The sequence below is a fragment of the Pan paniscus genome, chromosome 18 (assembly GCF_029289425.2).
Source record: "Pan paniscus chromosome 18, NHGRI_mPanPan1-v2.0_pri, whole genome shotgun sequence".
NCBI lineage: Eukaryota > Metazoa > Chordata > Mammalia > Primates > Hominidae > Pan > Pan paniscus.
This window is the reverse complement of record NC_073267.2, coordinates 10,526,170-10,550,549: the sequence shown is the minus strand read 5'-3', so window position 1 is coordinate 10,550,549 and position 24,380 is coordinate 10,526,170. Positions and strand designations below refer to the sequence as shown.

General features: G+C 41.4%; 1 protein-coding gene and 1 long non-coding RNA gene across 3 annotated transcripts in view; one reads left to right on the top strand and one right to left on the bottom strand.

Moving 5' to 3' along the window:
• GRIN2A (glutamate ionotropic receptor NMDA type subunit 2A) overlaps positions 1–24,380 on the top strand; it is a 427,756-nt gene that overhangs the window by 159,513 nt on the left and 243,863 nt on the right. The gene's annotated exons all lie outside the window — the stretch shown is intronic.
• LOC117976191 (uncharacterized) lies at positions 6,854–24,045 on the bottom strand. Its single transcript, XR_004666768.3, has 4 exons — positions 23,301–24,045; positions 9,374–9,531; positions 8,747–8,827; positions 6,854–7,698 (listed from the first exon to the last, which is right to left on the bottom strand). It is a non-coding gene; the product is annotated as an uncharacterized LOC117976191 (long non-coding RNA).

Here is a 24,380-nt window from a genome sequence, read left to right as displayed (position 1 = left end):
GTCATTGACCAGTCCATTCATTCACTACCTAGGTCTCATGGCTGCCTTAGAGCTGGGAAGGTACAGGCTGCTTAGGGGACCCAGCTGTGGTCTTCCCTCTCCCACCCACCCAGTGACTGCTCTCCAAAGGCTGTGGGCTTGCTTCTGGGGATTCTGCCAGTCACCTGCCCCCTGAAAGGACTTCTGCTGAATTGCAGCCAATTAGGGCTAATTAGATGTTAATGAGTCTGAAGCTGCTTGGTAAGCTGTTTAGCACAAACTTGGAGGTGAGAGGGAGAAGTTTGGGGAAGTGGTGACATCATGCACAGGCTGGAGAAGTGCAAGGGCCTGACCAAGACGTACAGCATCTCAGTTGTCTGTCCAGACTGTACTGTGGCTCTTTATGTTGGAGCTGGTACAGGTAGGACCCCTGCTAAACCTGGCTGGGGAGTAGCAATGATAATAATGATGATCATAATTATAGTAAAATAATGCTTTTTATTGAGCTCTTAGCATGGGCCAAGCACTATGCTTGGTGCTTTATATGTACTTACTTTTATCTTGTCCTTACAACATCATAGGTGGCACCATGATTATTTATCCTCATTTTGCAGCTGAGAATCAGAACAATTAACCTTGTATCGTATAGCTAGTATGACTCTCTTGAATCCAGAGTTCATGTTCTCCTTGGTTTTTCAGAAACTCAATGTGGAAAATTCTAATTCTATATTTATTGCCCACACAGCTGCAGCCTGCTGCACTAAACTCCCACCTCATATTGAAATAATAACGTGCAGAACTCCCTTTTATATTTATTGATCATCTACATTGTGAAAGGTGGTTTTTTATGCACTTGACTTCTGAACATCTTGGAAAAATAATGGAAAAATAATGTAGGTTAGGTATGAGAATTCCCATTCTCCAGATGAAGAAACTGAGCCCAAAGAGTTTCAATGAGCCTCTCAAGTAGCTGGGACTACAGGCACCTGCCCCACGCCCCATGCCCTGCTAATTTTGTATTTTTAGTAGAGATGGGGTTTTACCAGGTTGGCCAGGCTGGTCTTGAACTCCTGACCTCGTCATCCACCCATCTCAGCCTCCCAAAGTGCTGGGATTACAGGCGTGAGCCACTGCACCTGGCCCATCTTTTCATTTCTTTGGTATACTGTTTTTTTCCTCCCAGCTTTATTGAGGTTTAACTGACAAATAAAGTGGTTTGTATTCAAGGTGTACAATGTGATGTTTTGATGAGTGTGTAGACTGTGAAATGATTACCACCATCGAATTAATTAACACATCTTTCACCACTGTTGGTTACCATTTTGGGTGTCTGTGTATGTGGTGTGAGTATAATTAAGATCTAATCGCTTCACAAATTTCAAGTGTATAGTATGATATTACTAACTGTAGTCACCATCCTCAGAACTTATTCATTCACCTTATAATGGAGAGTTGGTACCCTTTGGTCAACATATCTACATTATGGCCATTTCTAAGTCAGCCAGGAAGTCAGTGTAAGATGAATCCAGGATCGCTCCTTCTGACTCCGGTAGTCCTGAACCCTCGCTGAGCTGACACAGACCTGGCTGCAATCTTAGAAGAAAGCATTTGCCAAACAAATGAGTAGTAAAGAGGCATTGGGGGTACCCGGCAGGGTTGATTTAATCTACTTGAGGGCATACCGTTTTCTAGCCTTGGGTAGATAAATTGTTTATGTACAAGGAAAGCTGCTAACTAGAAACGTGTTTTATCTTTTCATTAAAATGGGTCCACAAATTTCTGCTTAGAAATACAATTTTAGCTTCCCTCTTTGAAATGCTTACAGATTAAACATTTCCTCCTTGCTATCCTTGTGACAATATCTTCCATTTATTGTGCCTCTGCTGTATGCCAGACTGTGATAGATGCTTTCCATGCATAATCTAATTCTAATTTTTACAACTTAATAATAGTGATAATTATAAAACAATGATAAACAGTAGCTTTCATATATCAAATGCTTGTCACATGCCAGACACTTTGTCAAATGTTTATATCTTATTTTATCCTTATACTCGCCACACATGAAGGTACTGTTAGTGTCCTTATTTTACTAATGAAGTGTTAGCAGTGAGGTGACTTCCCTCTTTTTATTAATGGGTCAACTGAGGCACAGACAGATCCTGCAATTTGCTCAAGGTCACAAACTTACGTTGGGATTCAGTTTTTTTTTTTTTTTGGAGATCAACACTTCCTTGGACTTACTGGGAAATGGATGATCATTGTTAAAAACACGTTTTCCAAAAAAAATATTTTTTCTTGAGGTTTGGGGGAACTCGGGAGAAAAAGTGGGGTCTGAGCTGCTGGCATGGTCCAAAGTCACTGAAGGCAGGCCACAGCCAGTGCTCAGATTGGGAAGGTGGAGCTGTAACTCTGGGGCATTCTTGCTTATGACAATGAGGATTTCCAAGGTGTCTGCAACTCAGAGATTCTGGGACCTAGAGAATCAGAGCAACGTCTGGTTGGGAGATGAGTTTTCTTTCCTGCTCATCTTCATGGTGCAAGCGGAGCTGGGGTGCACGGTGTGTGTGGGGTGACTGGCAGTGCAGGCATGCCCAGCTGTGAGTGCCGTGGCACCAGGACAATCACCTCCCTGGATAGAGTTTCCCTCGTGCAGCATCAGCAATAGGTGGACCAGAGGTTCACCCCTCTCTCAGCAAAAGTATCATTAGTGTTGACAGCCTGAAATAGCCTCTAGGGTTCTCTCAGCCATCTATAAGAAGGTCAGGCTAGAATTGAGCTGAGAGCCACACCCCCTTAGCACGCAGCTGCTGGACTCCCCTTTCACGTTTTGGTGAACTCTTCTCCAGGGGCTTCTGTCACATCAACTGCAGTGGGATTTCTGCCTCCGGTTTGTGTCTTCTGGTGCTAGCACAGAAACCCCACCTTCTTCTCTTCTGTTTCTGGAAAACACCAGCCTCCTCTTACCTTACTGGGATCAGAATTCTTATAACACCCACCACTGTTTCATCTTAGGGTCCTTTTTCACATACAGTCTTATGGTTTTCTGTTTGAAATGGCCCACGTGCATCTGCTTTGCCTCCTAAACGAAGCTAAATGTCTTCTGATCATGTCTCCTTTTAATAACTCATCTCTTTAAAAAAGTCATATCATTTGATTCTTCTAAATGTAAAAGTAACTACTCTCATAGTAGAAAATTGGAAAGCCACGTATCAGGGCCAGGACAAGGAAGAGGAGATTAAGACTCCCTCCTTGGATGCAGAATTTAAAAGGGTGCCAAATAATTAAGTTATCAAGGTAAATACCATTTCAGTGCAATATTTTAGAGAATAGAAATTAATGCCAAGAATTCCATGATTAACATAATAATAGAGGATCCAGCAGGGCTGAGACTAAGGTTGGGCAAGTACAGTCGGATCTTGTCTTTATTTCAAATTTTGATTTTTTTTGCATTGGTTTTTATTTGTAAAAATATCATATTAAAATATTACTTATCTTGACTGATGAGTCATTTGTTACCCTCTTAAATGTTGCACCCAAAGTAAGTGCTTCATTGGCCTTGCTGTACTTGCAGTCCTGGTTAGGATGACCAATGTATACTGAGTACTCACGGTGTCTCAGGCTCATTCTTATGCTTTTCTTATGTTATGCTTGTTCTTTTGTACAACCCCCACAACAACTCACAATAGCTGGGAACTGTTACTGTTCACATTTCTCAGAGCACTTAGAGACCCTCAGAGAGTAGTGACTTGCAATTAACATAGCTCGAAATAAGCCGAACAAACCAAGATGCAACCAAGGCTGTTTGGCTCTAGAACATGCACTCAGGCTACTGTAACCTGTGCAGAAATGATTTCCCCTCCTGCCTTCTTTCATGATCCCCAGCCCCCAGGTAGTCTTCTCTGACTGCCGCCCCCTCAAGACTCATCAAGTGCCCTATCATGCTGCCATTGTAGCACTTAACAACGTGTAATGATTATCTATTAATCGTGTAATGATTATCTTAATGTGTAATGATTATCTGTTTCTTTGTCTGTATTCCTCATAAGGTTCCTTTTTTAAAAAATGGCAGTGTCTCCATGTTCCTATGGTGTTTTTGTGGTTAGATGATGAGGGGCTTGTAGGCCATTTCACTTGGGGCTTGATCACCTGCTCATTGTCGGCTCTGGACTCAAACTCATTTGTCCCAGTAGCAACATGCTCTTCAGAGGACAGAAAGAGGCCCATAGGCTCTGATCCCTTAGTTGGTAAACAATCATTTCTCTAGATCTGTGTTCATCCATCATGGCCCATTAAGCAGCAGTGGCCTGGGGCCATTTTCCAGTGTGACTGATGATATTTGAAGATTTGGCAGAGGAGGTGTAGGAGGCTTGTCTTCTGTGCCAGCTCCATCCTGCTGCTCATGTGAGTGATGATAGTGGGGTTGGGGTGGCTCTGGTCTGCACTGATTGGAAGTATGAGGGGTAGTGGGATGGTGCCCTTGTGCGAGTCCAGGCCGGGAGGCCCAGAGAGCAGGTAAGAGAGATGTGAGCTCACTTTGCCCTAATGTGGAGAAGCAGTGCATGAATAATCACCCAGTGGGGGAGAGAAACTATTGCAAAAACACAACTACAATAAATTCTTCGTCCCTCCGTTGTTATCCATTTATCCTATGGACAATTACTAGGCACCCACCAGGTGTGGGATGCTATGCCAGATAGGAGGCACAGGGCTCCCTGCCCTCACAAAGCTCATGATTTAATGCTACCCTTTGCATTGTCCACTGAGATGGGTCTGTGGTTGGCAAGAGGCTGCAGCCCCTTAGCAATACTAGATGCAGTGAATCTGTGGGGCAATAGTCCTTCTTTTCTTTCCCATGCATGTGTGGAAATCCATTGTGCATGAAGTGGAGATCTGACCCCATCTTGTTTGAGCTGTGTGCTGATTGTTGGATGGGGTGACAGATGAAACATGTACCATGAGAAGTCCACAGGCTACATGGGAAACCAAACAACACTCAGGTATCCAAAGTGTCTTTGCTGACTGTCCCCCACTCCACTGCACCATTGCAGGCTGAATTAGGGGGCCTCTTCTCTGCGCCTCTCACATTACCCTGGGTTTCCCTTGCTCAGGCCATGCCTACCACTTTTTTTTTTTTTGAGATGGAGTTTCACTCTTGTCACCCAGGCTGGAGTGCAATGGCGTGATCTTGGCTCACTGCAACCTCCACCTCCTGGGTTCAAGCAATTCTCTTGCCTCAGCCTCCTGAGTAGCTGAGATTACAGGCGCTTGCCATCACACCCAGCTAATTTTTGTGTTTTTAATAGAGACGGGGTTTTATCATGTTGGCCAGGCTGACCTCAGGTGATCCTCCCACCTTGACCTCCCAAAGAGCTGGGATTACAGTGTGAGCCACTATGCCCAGCTACCCTACCACATGGTTTAATGAGGTTCTGTGTGGCTGTCCATTTCCCACACTGATGGTGAATTGCCTCATTGCAGGGGCTGAGTTATTACACCTCCATGTCCCCTGCAGTTGCCATCACCTCGTAAATAGTATGTTCCCAATAAATGTTTGCTGGGGGAATGCAGCCAATGGGTGATGAAGCAGGTGAAAATGCTTAGAAGAAAGCTTACACTGCAATGTTATATACATGCAAATGAATCTAGTGCAAACTGCCTATCTTGCAAAATGATTTTCCAAATGTAAGTATGTTCAGAAATTTAAAGCGCATTCGGAATCGGGGAGTCTTTTTTTGAAAAAAATATTTTTGTTATTATTTTGCCTGAGTGAACTAGTTGTTGTGTCACTGAGTTAAAATAAGTCACCTGGAAGTAGGTCTTCAAAGGTAGGCCACAGGTCTCTGTACTTAGATCTGTTTTATAGACATTGTGGATCTTTCAAGTCTTTTTCTTCCTCTCTATTCTTTCCTCCTACCCTTAGTAAGATTCTAGTTATTTCTTTTTTTTTCTTTTCCTTTCCTTTCTTTTTCTTTTTCTTTTTTTTTTTTTTTTTTGAGATGAAGTCTTGCTCTGTTGCCTAGGCTGGAGTGCGGTGGTGCGATCTCAGCTCACTGCGACCTCCGCCTCCCGGTTCAAGTGATTCTTCTGCCTCAGCCTCCCGAGTAGCTGGGATTATAGGCATGTGCCACCATGCCCAGCTAATTTTTGTACTTTTAGTAGAGACGAGATTTCACTGTGTTGGCCAGGCTGGTCCCGAACTCCTGATCTCAGGTAATCTGCCCACCTTGGCCTCCCAAAGTGCTGGGATTACAGGCATGAGCCACCACACCCGTCCAGTTATTTCTTATTTAAATGATTATAACAACCTTCTAATGCCCTCCTGCTTTTCTATTCACTCATCCTCCTGTAGATGCTAGATTTTTTTTTCTGAAATATAAATGTCATGTTCCTGTTAATAAGCCATTACTTGTTGATAAAGTCCATATTGCTTAACTCACTGCATAAGTCTCTTTGTTCATGGCCTTCTAGGCTTGTCTCTCTCCACTCTGACCTATGTTTAAATGACTTAAAACAGTTGTCACTTCTTGAGACACCCTCATTTCTTGGTAATGAGTTTCCCTTTGTCTGGGACTCCTGTGCCATCCTCATCTCGTTAACTCCTACTTACACCACAGAACCCAACTTTCTTTATAATGGCATTAAACACTTGGTTTCAGAGTGGTCCATTTATGCCTCTGTCTCTCCTGCTAGACTGAGTAATCTAAGGGTGGGGCTCATGCTTTGTTTACCTATTTATCTTCAGCTACCCTCTGAGCCTGGCTCATAGTAGCCACTCAAGACATGTTTGTAGAATGAATGAAGACCCGAGTTTTCTAAGAAATGTGTACATTTATAAGGCCAGGAGAAAAGAACATATAGTGGCCAATGAAATCAAGCCTCAAATATGGTTCACTAAACTAGAATGCAGGGTAAAGTTGTCAAGGTATCCTTTAAGAGAGATACATACTGAAGTCTTGCATTTAGGTTATAAAATTTATTCTACAAGTGCCAGGTTGAGAAGGGGAAGGTATCCAGCCATATGAAAATGACCAAAAACTGGAGTTTTCATTTCTTCTGATAATAAAGCAGAATATTGACAAGTCAGACTCCCCTACACATTCACTCACAACTCACCACCCACCCATTTATTAGCTGGGCTAGGCTATACAGGCTTGCACTCTGCTCTCACAGAGCTTATCAATCTAGACGGGGACACAGGCATCAAATAACGAAGTCACAGTAACTGTGTGTAATTACAGACAGAGCTGAATGTTCTAAAGGAAAATATCATTCAACAGAGGAGCTTGACCCAGACTGGTAGCTGGTCTGAGACGGCTTCGTTGAGGAAGTGACGCTTGAGCAAGAGATTACAGGCATGAGTAGAAGCTGAATCAATAGCTGGATTTCTAGGAAGAGAAAGGAGGCCAGAGAGAGAGGTGTGGGTCAAACCACTTTAAGCAATTTTTCTCTTCACCAAAGAAAATCTCTTTGCCTGGAAAAAGATTGAATAATTTTAAGGAGAGTTTAGATGATTTGTAGTTAAAAAGAAACACTTCAGTGGTCATGGTTTCGCTGTCCTTGCTCCTGACCCAGGAGGATGCTGGTTGGTACCAATCTTTGCGTTTTAGAAGGGTCAGACAGAATGTGCACAGAGAGAAGAGCTATGATTCCAGGAAGGTCTCGGGAAGAAAGGCAGAGGGCATGAGAGAGCAGTCTTCAAACATACAAAGGGCTGTCCTGTGGAGGAGAAACAAGAGCCACTAGTTACTGTCCCGCAGGGAAGAGTAGGACCTGTGGACAAAAGCTATAAGGGAGAGAGAAATTAGCTGTGCTTCAGAGCAGACCCTTTGAAATATTAAAGCTCTCACTTATTGGGATGATGATTGGAAGGCAGTCAGCTGCCATCATGTGGATGCTTAAGGCTGGATGGCCATTCTTCAGGATAAAGCAAGGGGAAGGCTTTCGTGGGAGAGGAACAGAGGAAAAAGGGCAGCCTATGGGCTGAATCCAGCCCATAGATACACCCTGGACCTCAGAGACTGTAAAAATCCAATGAGTATTCACGAAAATATCTAGGGATAGATCTCTTTTTAAAATCCAGATTTTTGAAACTTTTATTTTAGGTTTGGGGGTACATGCGAAGGTTTGTTACATAGGTAAACACGTGTTACTGGGGTTTGTTGTACAGATTATTTCCTCTCCCAGGTATTAATCTCAGTACCCAAAAGTTATCTTTTCTGCTCCTCTACCGCCTCCCACCCAAGAACTGGTAAATTGGGCCAGCTTTCTAGAACTGCAACAATTGTTTGCAGGTGATACATGGTGTATTAGTTGCCTATTGCTGAAATAAATTACCACAAACTTACTGGCTTAAAATAATACAAATTTATTATCCTACAGTTCTGCAGGTCAGAAAGCTGAAATGGGTCTCATGGAGCTAAAATCAAGGTGTTAGTAGGGCTGAACTCTTTCTGGAGGCTCTAGGGGAAGAAGCTGCCTTTTCCTTGCCTGATTTCCTTGGCTCAAGGCCCCTTCCTCATCTTCCAAGGCAGCACCAGGGCATCTTCAAATATCTTTCTCAGACTCTACTTTCAAATGTCCTTTCTCCCTATCTCAAGATCTTTACCTTAATCACATCTGCAAAGCCCTTTCTGCCATGTAAGGTTAACATATTCATAGGTTCCAGGGATTAGGACATGGACACCTTTGGGGGCCATTGTTCTGCCTGTCCCACATGGCCACCCTTTTAGAATCGATTGAACAAGGTTTACATTATTTTCTTTACCTGCTTCTCCATGCTAGATGTTGCATTTGTGATTCTTGAGTTAAAGGGCTGGTCTGGATAACCATTCTTCCTGTGGTTATCCTATAATTAGAAATGAAATTTAGCATATGAGGGTTAAATGCATTAATACAACCCTTTGAGGGGCTGGAGATCAGGTATAAAAGGTGTGAGAAGGAACTTTAAGTTCTTTAAAAGTGATGCTTTTATTGTTTGCAGGATGTCACATAATCAGTTCAATTCAACATTGAATCTGTGCTCTGTTCTGTACAGGATTAAAGAATATGTAAGACAAAGCATAACACATTAAAAACTTTTTCCATTTCGCTCCCACTCAAGAAAACATTTCAGATTGTAAATGAGTAAGAATGATGTTATTATAGAAATGACCTTGAATGTGCTGTAGCTTACAAAAAAAGCCAAAATCATTTCCAAGTATCACTGATTGGACTGGGATTCTAACTAATTAGTGCATCACACCTCACAGTTGCTCATGATCCATTAGTTTTGAGGACCTCTTATCTATGCTATGGTCTCCAGCCTCCAGAAAAGCTTTTGTCTGTCTGCAGAGACAAGAGTTATAGGGTGAAACTATGAGCAGCTTGGTGTAGCATGTGATTAAGTACTTACACGTGTGGTACAGACACTAGGTGCTCAGGGGTTTGGACAGGCATCATGGTGAACCAGCCCCGAAGGATGCTTGGTGAACGTCATCCCGCCACAAAGCAGATTCCCACTTTCCGGTTCTGCAGTAGGGCAGCAGGTAGATGAAACCAACACTTGGGTAACTTAGATTAAAAAAAATCATTAATTAGCATGTTTCAAGGGTGCTCTGCAAGAAGCATGCATCTGCAATGAATAAGGAGAGCCTCTCTAGGGATCCATGAAGGAGGATCTGACAGGCAGTTACTTCAGCACACAGCAGTCAGTGAATCGGCCCTGGCCTTGTGTGTTTCCTCCTGTGTTGGAAATGTTTGGAGAATGAGTGGTTGATTTGGGTCCCGCCTTGGCCCTAGGAGAGTAGACACCTAGACTGATGGACCCACCAAGACAAAAGGAAATAGAATATTGCTACTTACAGAAGAATGGTTGGATGCTGATGTCAGTTGTAACTTTTTACTTGCAATGTCTTAAGAGTCACAACTCAGGCAATCCCACAGGTACCTTAGCACCTTACTAAATATTCAGGGGTGAACTTGTGTCCACTTATCTCCAAATCTAGAATTCTTTCTAATGTAAACACCTGGGAAGATAATCTTAGCATTAAAAACTTAGTTTAACATACATCTGTAATTACTGATAAGAGCCATCTTCAAAATGCAGGCACAACTATTACCCTGTAATTTCAAATTGATTCATAAATAAGAAAGAGTGGGGAAGGTAGATAAGTATTCTTCCCAGTTGTTTGTGGGGTGACTGATGCTAAAGAAGAGTGTAGCATTGGTGGCTGGGAACCTTGGATGTCACCATGAAAAGTTGGACTGGGATATAGAACAAATGTTACAGGAATAACCCAGCAAGCCTGAACCTTTAGCACATGGGGACACCATGTTCCATAACTTCAGGTGAAGGGTGGGGTGGAGGACTATGCTTACAGGATATAATATGATTGCTGCCCCCTGGAGTTGTGCAGCATAGCAATCCTGGTGAAGAGACCAGTGCAGTATAAATACATGGCCTCCCTGGAGAGACAAGGTAAGAATTCTGGAGGAGCAAGGGGAGATATTCCTTTTTCAGCTCGTACCTGGGTTGGAGGCATGAACCTTCAGTAGCCTCTCCTCTCCTCCTCTCTGAGCTGAGTCCTAGTCATCACTTGTTAATGCTGCAAATCCACAGTATTCACAGTGCAATAATAACGGTGGGAAGCATTTATGAACCTATGAAGTACTATGAAGTATATTAAACAGTTCCTATACATGATCTTATTTAATTTTACAACATTTTTACAGGTAGGTACTATTGCTAATGCTCTCCAGATTCCAAATGTTATCCTTTTAAAACTTTTATATTAAGTTCGAAGGTTCATGTGCAAGTTTGTTATACAGGTAAACTGATATCCCGAGAGTTTGTAGTACAGATTATTTCAGCACCCAGGTATTAAGCCTAGTACCCATTAGTTATTTTTCCTGTCTGTGGAATAAGCTTCTCTCTTGAAAACTCTGGAGGACTCAGAAAAATCAGGCTGTGGAAACTCACCTAGATGAGGATTCTTCTTGTATTAGTGTACAAAGTAAAAGCTAGATATATGTGCTGAAATGAACAGCTTGATAATAATAAAATAAGGAAAGAACCAGGTAGGACTTGCTGTTCTCTACCCTTATCAGAAAGGAGAAAGGAGCTGAGATGTTCATCTATGTGCCTGGGGGCACAGTACTAGGGAGCAGAAAGCAGGAATTCAAACAGAATTCACAGTCGTGCTTGTTTCTTTGGGCCTTGCTCCTCACTCGTAGAGTAGAGGGGACTATGCTTTGGTCTGGCTCAAGACAAGTGACTGCACAACGCTGGGCCAGCATCTTTAGGAACCTCAGTTCCAGTTTCATTGTGCATTTGGCCATCATCCGGCCTGTCTCTGCCTCTTGTTCATTGTGGTCCCACGTGACTTCTGTCTGCTCGGTTTGTCTCTGGTCATGTGACTTAGCTGCCTGGACTCTTCTGTTCTGTGCAGGAACAGAGCTAGTTTTCATTTACTGCAGGAAAGACCAGATTGGCAGGTTGATTTTTTTTTTTTCTTTCTCATTTGAGCAAGGCACTGGGAACACTGAGGGTGATAAAGGGAAGTCTTAGTTTTGCAATCTGTGCTTATATCACTGAGCTCCCTGCAAGCAAGACCCTTGAGGAACATGTGGGGTGGGTGCCCAGGTGAGCTCAGGCACAGACTCTATTGCAACCCCCATCCTGCCCAGGTCTCCCTGTTTGTTACCACTGCCTTTCCTGGTCTGAGTCTAGGGGTTGTGCTGTCCTTGGGGATTGAGCCGAATCACAAATAAAAAGACACTTATGGTTTCGAGTGGCGCATACTCTATTACAGTATGTCGCTCTCACCTGCCTACTTTTGCATTGAAAAAATTCACCTCTTCTTAGCTCTTAATCCTCACTTCATCCTTACCTACCTTCTACCTCTCTGTGTGTCAACTCTATTGTGCTTCTATGATTACATTTTTTAAAATATTTATTTGTTTTGAATAGGCAATACCCACATGGGATTACAAAAATTAAATCAGCATCTCTATGTGTCTAGCAAGTATTTTTTCTTCAAAGCTTCCTTCCTGGAGGAATTGCTGTTTCTTGTACATCATTTTGTCTGAGTATGTATTTGGCTAAGCCTTTCAAAATCACCTTCTTTATGGATCAAAGTGGTCACTTACCAGCAAATTCACCTGATTCACCCAAATTCCAGCATAAATACGGGACTTTATCAGCACTTGACATATAACGTATTTTCATCTGTATTAGTGTATCGCCTGTCTCTCTCCATCAGAGTGTAAGCTAAATGGAGCCAGGGCTTGTTTTGTTTACTGCTAAATCTCCAGTGTCTGGCACCAAAAAGACCCAACAAATAAATATACTACTTTTTATTCACAAATGGTAGCCAACTCTGTGCTCTGTTCTACACCTTGCTTTCTTCATTTACTGCCATGTTTTTCAAATTATTATTTGTTGGTCCCTGTAAATCAGCTTTGTTTTCTAACAGCTGCATGGAATGTGCATCCATGGTGAAAATGTACCCTAATGGATGTGACCAATTCCCTTCTGATGGACACCTAGCTTGTTCCTAATCTCTTGACATTACATGCAAAAAATGCCTTGAACATCCTTGCACAGATCTCTGCCTAAAAGTGTGAGTGCCTATAGGAAGTTACCTATGTGTGGAACTGCTGCTTCTGAGATTATGTTGCTATTTTGGGTAAACATTGCCCAGTTGGTTTATTGTATGCTCAGGGAAGAATCACAGTGCTCATGGGTCCGGTCTTTGGTCCTTTGATTGTTATTGTTGGAAACAACTCCACCCACTTCTTATGCTCTACAAAACAACAGCAGTAGGGGAGTGACTGCACGCTGTTCAAGCTTCTTAAAGTTAGTCTTACTACTCCCTGTGGTCAATAGCAGTCCATTCTTTGTATGCTAATCTGTTACATTTGTATTAGAAGATGGATTTCTCAGCATGACACAACCAAATTAGTTTTGCTGTTGGAAGCCACCATGGGGTACTAGTTGGGGCACAGCTGTTGCATAGCCATGGGATATCCAAATAAGGGGAGTGGGGAAGGCACTGTCATAAGATCACGACCTCTCTTAGAAGCAGGAGCCGTCAAGGCTCAAGAGGACAGATCTCCAATACCTTCATTCCCTGCCTCCTCTCTGTGGTGTTATTACTTCCCCCCAAGATGTTCAAGTTCAGCTCATGTTCATAGAGTGCCTTCTGTATGCCATGTACTTTCTGTCCAAGATCTAATTTAACTTTCTTAAGAGCCCTGTGAAAAAAGAATACTAGTTGTATCTTACAGAGGATGTACCAGAGGCTCAAAGAGGTAGAATGACTTGTCAGAGTAAGCTTTTTTAAAGATACAAATAAGACTGTCCTTCCTGCTTGGGACCTTCCATTCTAAAGTCCTCCTGTGTTCTTATCTGCCCATGTCAGTGTCTCCAAGTCAATCATATTTTCTTCCTTTCAAATTTGTGTCCAGCTACACAGCCTCTTGTCACTTACATCTATGAGTTCATTCCTGTCAAAGGCCATTTGCTTTTCTATTTCCCTTTACCGAGAACTTTTAGCCCCCTAAATTAAAATTTACATGGACCCCGAAAGCACAGGCAACCAAAGCAAAATGGGCAAATGGGATCACATCAGGTTAAAAAACTTCTGCACAGCAAACGGTCAACAAAGCGAAGAGACAGCCCAAAGAATGGCAGAAAATATTTAAAAACTATCCATCTGGCAAGGGATTAATAACCAGAATATTTAAGGAGCTCAGACAACTCAATGGGAAAAAAATCTAATAATCCAATTAAAAAAATTGGCAAAAGATCTGAATAGATATTTCTCAAAAGAAGACATACAAATGGCAAAGAGGTCTATGAAAACATGCTCAACATCACTAATGGTCAGAAAAATAAAATTCAAAACTACAATAAGGTATCTCACTCCAGCTAAAATGACTTGTTTACAAAAGACAGGCAATGATGAATGCTGGGGAGGATGTGGAGGAAGGGGAACCCTGTACACTTTTGGTAGAAATGTAAATTAATACAGCCACTATGGATAACAGTATGGAGGTTCCTCAAAAATTAAAAATAGAACTACAATATGATCCAGCAATTCCGCTGTCAACTATATACCCAAAGAAGGGGAAATAAGTATATTGAAGAGATATCTGCACTCCCATGTTTATTACAGCACTATTCATAATAGCCAACATTTGGAAGCAACCTAAGTGTTCATCAACAGATTAATGCATAAAGAAAATGTGGTACATATACACAATGGAGTACTATTTAGCCATAAAAAGAATGAGATCCTGTCATTTGCAACAACATGGATGAAACTGGAGGTCACTATGTTAAGTGAAATAAGCCAGGCATAGAAAGACAAACTTTGCATGTTTTTTACTTCTTTGTGGGAGCTGAAAATTAAAACAATTGAACACAGAAGAGAGTAGAAGGATGGTTACTACAGTCTGGGAAGGGTAGTTGTGAGAGAGGGTGCTGGGAAATAGGGAGGGTTAATGGGTAAAAAATATAGTTAGATGGAATGCGTAAGATCTAGTGTTTGATAGCATAACAGGGTGACTGTAGTCAGCAATAAGTTGTCGTACATTTTAGAATAACTGAGGGAGTACAATTGGAACGTTGAAAGAAATGATGAATGCTTGAGGTGATGGAAACCTCATTTTACCCTGATGCGATTATTATGCATTAAATGCCTGTACCAAAATATCTCATGTACTCCATAAATATATACACCTACTATGTACCCATAACATTTTTTAAGAAATAAAATGAAATTTACATGATTGGGTTCTTCTAGCCACAGCCAGAATGTCATCTCTTTAGGAGTGATAGATCCTCCTTGACCGCTCCCCCTTAGCACTCTCTATCTCATGGCCCATTTTGTCTTGCACACAGCTCTTCTCACTGTCTAAAAAAGTCGTTTTGGTTGTTCACGTGGTTTATTTATTGATGCAGATGTTGAAGTTGCATTGTAAAAAAACTGGGTTTAAAAATCTGGGTGCATGCACCTTTGCCTGAGACGATTTCATTGCAGTCCTGACCAAGGGCCAGGAGAGCACAGTTGGTGACTTCTACGACTGCAGTTCGGATGGTGTCCAGGTTCCTGGGACAATTGTGCTTAGATTGACCACTGAGGCTAATCACATTGTATTTGGGAGCTTATTTTCTCTTATATGAAGTAGGTTATTATTACAACAGCTTACATCCTTACATAGATCTTCACTGAAAGGAAAACAGTCTTTGCTCAGTGCTGGCCAAAGCTGTAATATTGAGGTAAAAAGCTATCCCTTAAGAACTTATGGTTTCAAAAGTAGTTTATTCATACACTCAGAGGTTTGTGTAAATGTGTGTGTCACTGTGTATATGTGGTTGCATTAGAAATAAATTCAACACAAATGTGATCATGTCATTTCACTGGATGAAAACTTCCCCTTTTTGTCTTAGGTTTAAAAAGTGAAAAGTACTTAATAGAATTTATAGTGGAATTTGCAAAGTGACAGGCCACAGGATGAATGAGTTTTATTCAGCCCACATGGTGCTTTGACTTAGTCTCCAACATTTACAAATCAGGAGATGTTACATGAAATTCTGGATATTTGACTTCTCTTAAAGATTTAAAAGCTCCAGTGATACTGTCTGTTGAAATGGCAGTATTCAGATGGAAGTGAGTAATATGTTTTTCTCCAGGTAGGGCGTGGACCCCCCCCAGTTTACCTCTTTACGTATCTGGACCACTTCACTCGCTCATGGTACACACTTGGCCCCTATAAAATTTGGTTTTGTGAGCATCGCTCTGAAATTTCTCCTTCATTTTCCTTTGGAATGAAAAATAGCAGTTAATGTGAGTAATAAAAAATGTTATACTCATGTTTGTTAATTTGTGGAATTGCACAAGCTTACAAATATAAACAGCAGTTGTCTGAGAGAAAGCAGGTGAGAAATCAACTTTTAAGGGTACATTGGCCCAGAATATAAGTAGCTTCTGATATCTAAATCTTCGCTGTCACTTTTTATATCAATAGTTATTTAAAATAAGTGCTGGCAAAGAAGTAATTTCTTAAACTAATTACTTTGATGCATGTTGCTAGATGCAATTTTTTCAAATGATTATTTTATTTGATTCATGCTTGTAACCTACATACTTACCAGTGCCCCATATATTCTAGCCTCAAAACTTTGTAAATTCAGAGAAACACAGAGTTTTTATAAAAATAAATTTTCGTTTTACTTTTGTCTTTTCAATAAAATTCATGGGCATCTAATTTATAATGCACTTTAAGTAACAATTCTTAAAATTGTCTTTCCTTTCCACTTCTACTCTCTCTTGCCCCATGTAGTAGGCTGAATAAAGGGCCCTTAAAATGTTTATATTCTAATTCCTTGACCTTGTGAGTATGTTACCTTACATGACAAAAGGGGCTTTGCCAATGTGATTAAGTTAAGCATCTTGATATGGGGAGATTTTCCTGTATTATCCAAGTGGACCCAACGATATAATCACAAGTGTCCTCATCAGGGAAAGACAGGGAGATTCTACTACTAGGGAAGATGACAGTTTGATGACCAAAGGAAAATGCTGTGCCTCTTGCTTTGAAGATGGAGGAAGGGGCCATGAACCAAGGAATGCTGGGATTACAATTCTAGGAGCTGGGGAAGGCAAGGAATTGGATTCTTCCCCAGAGTGTCCACAGAGAATACACCCCTGCTGACACCTTGATTTTAGCCCAGTGCAACTGATTTGGGAATTCTGACATCCATGACTCTAAGGAATAAATGTACACTGTTTTAAACCATCTGGTTTGTAGTAATTTGTTACAGCAGCCGTAAGAAACATCCCATAATTGTCCTTTTTTTTTTTTTGAGATGGAGTCTCGCTCTGTCACCCAGGCTGGAGTGCAGTGGTGTGATCTCGGCTCACTGTAACCTCTGCCTCCCGGGTTCAAGCGATTCTCCTGCCTCAGCCTCCTGAGTAGCTGGGACTACAGGTGCGCACCATCATGCCCAGCTGATTTTTGTATTTTTAGTAGAGATGGGGTTTCACCATATTGGCCAGGCTGGTCTCAAACTGCTGACTTCGTGATGTGCCCGCCTCAGCCTCCCAAAATGCTGGGATTACAGGTGTGAGCCACCACGCCGGGCCTAATTGTCCTCTTTATTTGTGTGTTCTCAACCCTCTCCGTGAAACTTTCCCAGCCCCCTTTTGATTCCCTTTCATAGGTAATAGTGAGAGGCAGCACACACAGGGAACCAGGACAGTAAACAGCCTTCTTTCCCTTTTCCAAGATTTCTTCCCAGGAGAGACACAGTAAAATAGAGTAGGTGAGGCAATGTGGATGTGTGACTACATGATCCATTACCTGAAATAACTTGACCAAAATCAGTAGGAGAACCAACAAGTCTGTGGAACCCACAGTCTTTCTCAAGCACTTATTCCTCTTATTCATAGCTCAGTGTCTTTGCTTTAATGACCTCATTCTTTGCTGCATAAGCCCACTCAGACTATTCCCTAGATATTCTGCCGACATGGCCTCATCTAGACTCCATGTGGCTCTGCCTCTAATTACTGTGTGCTTCATTTGCATAAGGTTTTACTCATTCTCATGTCATTCGTATAAAGTGGGAGTCTCATTGCCAAGGCAACCAGAAGTAGGAGTGTGCACAATTTCAGCCTTGTCCAAGAACTCAGCTCTACTTGGTATACTCCCACTGTGTTCTTGGTTTCCTGCCTTCCATATCCAAAATAATGCAAACAATACCATGGTCATCTCTGTTCGTTTTTTCTCTTTTTATTAATCTTTTAGCAGGCCTATCCAGCTTTTTCCTGAATTCACTAACTTTGTTCTTTAATTATCCCTAGCTAATCTTGATGTCTTTTCCTTTTCCTGCATAATAGATATCTTATCTGGAATCCTTTATGGTAATTACTGCTGTGAACACTTTCCACATGGGTTTTTCTCTTTCTTCTACCACCCTTTTGACCATTCCATGCCTCTCCCATTGGAATCAGAATCCAGGATTTCTGTTTCTGCTCTTCATCTGGACAGGGCCACTCAAAAATAGATGAAGGATCAGGGACTCCATACTCCCCATGTAGGAAGACAGATGGAGGCCTCTAAGAAATGTGGCTCTAATTTTAAACTGATTGCCTCGTATTCGCTTCCCATGCATCAAGAGCTAGTTTGAGTTCTACTGTCCATAATTGTCAGTTGCTACACACTCACTCAGCAGCAATATGCCAGATTTTTCTGCTAGTTAATGCTTAAAAGTTTATTCCATTTTACAAAGTACTGATGAATTTCGACAAGAATAAAAGGCCTTATGGTTTCCAGTAGGAAAATTGCTTTTCTCCTAAAGGCCATGAAATGCCTTTCTCCAAAGTCCATTGGATGACTCTCGTTCACAAATGTGTCCTACACAAAATCTTAAATGTGCATGGTTTACCAACTGTTAAAATAGGAAGATTTTAACACAAAATCCTGAATTCTGGATTGTCTTGAAATACTGAAAGAGCTGGCAACTTCAAGTTGTATTCTTCTATGGCCACAGACCATAGAAGCTGGAGTTGTGTAGTCATTGCCCCTTGGGATAAGGTGGTAACCCTTGGCTCATCTCACACTCTGCACACCCTACTTTGCTCAATTTTGTTGCCTGCGTGATTTCTGTAGGCATCTCAATTTCCAACTTCTCTCATGGAGTTCCAGGCTTACTGTGAGGAAGGTACCTATAGATGACTACACTGGCTTCCTTCTCTTACCCACCTAATCCGTGAAACCGGTCATTCAGCCTCCAGAGATGAATTTCTCATTGCCTTCCTGAATAGCCATTCCATCTGTGGTCAGCTCTCCCTAGGAGAATGTATTCCACAAATTAGGTGTTTCATCTATTATGTCTTCTTGTCCCTTAGTTGGAGATCTATTGGCAATAACCCATTTTGATTATTCTGTTTCTCCAAAACTTGATTTCCATTGTATTTCCAAGGGCTCAGAGGAACTATCAGTTCACCATTTGCACTGAGCTGATGTTAAAGCATTAAGGAACCTGATGCCTCCTCATCTTGTACCTTGTTTTATCTGATTATTTTATGCCATTTGCAAGCTCTAGTGTGATGCATGAGGCCATCTCAGAGATTTCTCCAGGTTCACCTGGTAAGAGCCAAAGGAAGCTGTGTTAGTTTCTATAGCTTTTTCTATAGTGGTAATGGTGCTGCTAATAATGATGATATTAGTAGCTACATTTTATTAGAAAAATGCTGTCAGGGTAAACTAAATGCCAGAATGAATGATTGATAAATATCCCTGCATCTAATCCTAATTAAAGGTAGGTGTTATCCTGGTTTATCAATGAGTAAACTGAAACTAAGAGAAGTTAAATATATTCTCAAAGGCCGTTGTGGTGGACATTTTATTTGTCTCTCCTCAAATTTGCTCTTTTTTCTTATGGTAACTGCCATAATTTCCCGTTGGATATCCGTGCCTACCCCATGAATTTCATGTCCTTTGGTAAAAGCAGGCCATGTGACTCAGGCTTAAGCCAATCCATGCAATTCTTATTCACTGGCCATGGTGACTGGCTCATTGATTAGCATGAATCATAGTTAAGAACAATGAGATGGGAGATTTTATTGGAGGGCTTCTGAGAACCTTCTAAAGATACAAGAGCATGCATGGAAGCACTTGTGGAATGTTGGCGGGTTCCCATGTTGTGTTCACGATGGGGCACCAGCCATAAGAGAGTTTCAGCAGAGGGTATGTAGGGCAGAGAGTTGGAAGGAGCAAAATCTTGATGACATCGTTGGTCTACTGACTTGAAAACTCCTGAAGCCATCTTTGCCACTGGTCATTCCAGTCACAGAAGCTTATGTATCTCTATTGTTTAAGATGGTTTGAATTTTCTGTCACTTGCAACCAGGTGAATCCTACCTGATAGATGCACCCAGGTAGTAGATAATAGAGCCACAATTTAAACCCAGGACTTCATGGTTCCAATATTGGTGCCATTTCTTCTCCTCTGTTCTTGGTTTGGATAAACACTCTTTGTATAGACTCATAGAATCTCAGAGTTTGAAGAGACCCACAAGATCATCCTGCTCAGCCTCTGATGTTACAGATAAGGAAACTGAGGCGAAGAAAGGAAAAGTAACTTGCCCAGGACAATTGGGGCCCACGGGTAAGGTAGGCTGACCTCAGTATGCTGCTTTTCTTCCCCATATCACAACACCTTTATTTATTTTTCTGTTTATCATCCTAGTTAAATTAATGGGTCTCAGGGATGGAGAGTCATTGCCTACAGATTATGGCCATGGTAAGCAGGACAAACTTCCTGGGCCCAGGAGGAGTCTAGAGTTCATTTGTGAAATCTGCCCTTTGATTATAACCAAGACTAGGACCAAAGTAATGGGAGTACAAAGCTGAAGAAGCTGAAGATATGCAGTATTGCACCCATTTCTGGAGAAATAGAAAAATAAATAAATGAAGACAGCAGCGGAAGAGAAGAAAAAGGAGAAAGAGGAAAATGATATTTACAAGGTGCTGTCCAAAACCAAAGAAGCATGATGGATAGAGAAGAATCTTTGTTTTTTTGTCTTCCTTAATACAATGAAATCAGTGTAGATCCGGAAGGCCAAGGTACCCAGAACACTGTTCTCTCTCCTCTGTTTCCTCCCTTATTCCATGCTAAAGTACCTTAAAGGACTCTATAGACTATTAATAGTGCTTTAGAACATAACTCACTGCTTAGGACTTCCAACAAGTGGCCCACTGGTGGAAGAAAAGCAATATATTAAGTAATTTTAGAGGAATTTCAAGGAATGAGGATATAGGTTTTTACCCTTTCTCTTGATAGCTGAGACATGACTGCTACTTATTTTCCTTTTAGGAGGAGAAAAAAACTTTCTTTCTCTGTAATAGTAGGAGTAGTGTAGAAATAGCAGCCGCAGTGGTTAACACATGCATGTTCTTCACATGTGGTAGGAGAAGGACTCACCAAATGTGTCCATGCCCTAATGCTTGGAACCAGTGGATGTGTTGCCTAATTTGGCAAAAGAGATTTTACAACTGTGATTAAGTTAAGGCTGTTGAAATGGGGAGATTATCCTGGACTATTCAGGTCAACCCAGTGTAATAATACTGGGTCCTTATAAGGGAAGAAAGGAGGCAGGAGGGAGAGAGTCAGAGGAGGAGATGTATAGTGAAAGTAGAGGAAACAGAGGTGGAATAATGAGGGTGCTCAGGGGAGGAATGCAGGAACTCCCTGGAACCTGGAAAGGCAAAGACATGGAATCTTTCCTAGAGTTCTGGAGGAACACAGCTTTGTCCATACTTTGATTTTTAGCCTAGTGAGCCCATTTAGAATTTATGACCTCAGAATTGCAGAATAATAAATGTGTGTTATTCTAAGTCGTTGTGCTTGTGGAATTTGTTACAACAGCAAATGGAAACTAATACCCCCTGTGTGAGAGCCTGTGATCAGTGATTCGCCTCCGTATCTTGCTTGATTCTTTTCTTTTTTATATATATACTTTCAGTTCTGGGGTACATGTGCAGAATGTGCAGTTTTGTTAAAGAGGTATGCCCATGTGATGGTGGTCTGCTGCGCTCATCAACCCGTCACCTACATTAGGTGTTTCTCCTAATGCTATCCCTCCCCTAGCCCCCAACCCCTGACAGGCCCCAGTGTGTGATGTTCCCCTTTCTGTGTCCATGTGTTCTAATTGTTCAACTCCCACTTATGAGTGAGAACATGCAGTGTTTGGTTTTCTGTTCTTGTGTTAGTTTGCTGAGAATGATGGTTTCTAGCTTCATCCATGTCCCTGCAAAAGACATGAACTCATCCTTTTTTATGGCTGCATAGTATTCCATAGTGTATATGTGCCACATTTTCTTTATCCAGTCTCATTGATGGACAGCTTGATTCTTATCAATCCTTCATTTTAGAGATTACAAAATGCTGTTTAGAGTGGTAAGTTTAATATGCCAAGGTCACTTCTTGAGTTAAGCAGTTGAGTCAGGATTTGAACCCAGGCAGTCTGATACCAGAACTTGGATTCTTAACCACTGACTCTACTACCTCTCTAATATAGCTGGAAACTCTTTGACATAAGAACATCCTTCTTGGGCCAGCAGGTGCCTGGGAAGCTGCTTTCAGTGTAAGTTTCTGTGCTGTTTGGAGGAAAATACTACACTTGTATAATAGGAATTGTGAGTTGTTGGAACCTCTAATTTAATATTGTTGGTTCTGCTGATGTAATGCTTCCATTGGCTCTGAGCTGACTAAAGAAATAAGGATTCTTTGTATATTCCACACCCCCTACCCGCACCCCTAGGATGTTTATGTCCCTCAGCAAGCCATCCAGGAAGTCCTGAAGGAGAAAGCAATGCATGTAATTGAAACTGATACATGACCTGAAAAGTCTTTGCAGGAGGGGGAGGAGGAGTATTTGTGACTATTGTCAGAACTATTAGAGAGTTGGAGAGGAAGGCAAGGGGGAGAGAAAAGGAGGGAGGGAGAAGGAGAGAGAGAGAGAAGAGTGAGACTGATTCTGAAATTAGTTGAGAAAGATACATAGAGATATATACAGTAATACAAAAACATAAAGGGAGTAAGATTTTGCAAGGCAATTTGCCAATTTTTGTAAAAATTTAAAGAGCATACTTTGTGATCTGGCAGTTCTATGTTTTTTATTGCAGTAAAGTGCCCATAACATAGAGTTTACTATTTTAACCATTTTAAAGAGTACAATTCAGTGGCATTAAGTACATTCACAATGTTGTGCAAGGACCTTCGATCTCTACTTCCAAAACGTTTTCATGACTCCAAATGAAAATTCTGTATCTATTAAGTATTCACACAACATGCCCCACCCTTCCAGCTCCCTGGCAACCAATAATCTAATTTCTGTCTCTATGGATTTGCCTATTCTGGACATTTTATGTGAATGGAATCATACAGTGTTATGCCTGGCTCCTGTCATTTATCATGACGTTTTCGAGGTTCATGCCACTCTTATATAACAACAGATATGGACTAAATATCAATCGCAGTGCCATGGCTAACCCATGACACATGAGCACCATGGGAAAGATTCATCTAGTAGAATAAAGTAGAGCCTCATACTGGTATGGAGAGGTCTCCAAGACATGTTTTTGGGTAAAAACAGACAGTTATAGAACAAAAAGCATAACCTATTATTTGTGTAAAAAGTTACGGAATGAGGTGTTATAATTCTATAAATAAATGTAGTAGGTACATGTATTAGTCTATTTTCATACTGCTATGAAGAAATACCCAAGACTGGGTAATTTACAAAGAAAAAGAGGTTTAATGGACTCACATTTCCACATGGCTGGGGAGGCCTCACAATCATGGTGGAAGGTAAAGCAGGAACAAAGGCATGTCTTTCATGGTGGCAGGCAAGAGAGCATGTGCAAGGGAACTGCCCTTTATAAAACCATCAGATCTTGTGAGACTTATTCACTATCATGAGAATAGCACAGGAAAAACCCACCCCCATGATTCACTTACCTCCCACTGGGTCCCTCCCATGACATGTGGGATTATGGGAGCTATGATTCAAGATGAAATTTGGGTGGGGACACAGCCAGACCATATTAGCACATCAATGCATAGACAGAGGTTTGAGTGGATACACAACAAACATGTAACACAAGAATGGTCGATGTGGGGGATGAGTTGAGATTAGGGATGGCAGTCAAGAGGGCTTTAGCTTTGTCTCTTAATGTTTGGATTTATCAAAGGAGAATATATTCATATGTGTATATAAGTGAATCAAATTGAAAGAAAACATGAAAAGAAAGGAAAAACAGAAGGAGATCAATGATACCAAGAAAAAGTGTAGGGGGAAGGCTACACACAGGAAGAGATCCCCCGGGATGGAATCTGGATGGACCTATCATCACACCATTACTGTACCATTTGGAGTGGGAACATTGTGAGTGGGGAGTGTTGAATGGTGAGAGCTTTTAGACTCAGCCTTTTCCCTGTTGTCATAAGCTGACTTCAATTATAGCATCTCCAACACTAGTGATTACTGGTTTGTTCCAGTGTTAGAAAGTCTACAGGCCAGTTCAGGACAGAGCTCCTGTTTTGAGTTTTAACTCAGCAATCAGTGTTTCGATTTTGGAGGAAATTTTCCAAGATTAATCAAGTTGTTTTTTCTTCTGTGTTGTCAGGATGATACATTTTTGGGCTGGTGATGATGAAAAAAATCATGGTTTCCTTAAAGGAACGAAAGAGCATGACTTAAGTTGTGTAAAGGTTGGCGTTTTTTTGTTTGAAATGTCATAGCAATTAGCTACTTAATATGTGAGAGATAATTTTATGATTTAAAAAAACACCTGGTGTTAGAGGAATCAGACCAGAAAAATGAACATTTTATTTTTATTCTGTTTTC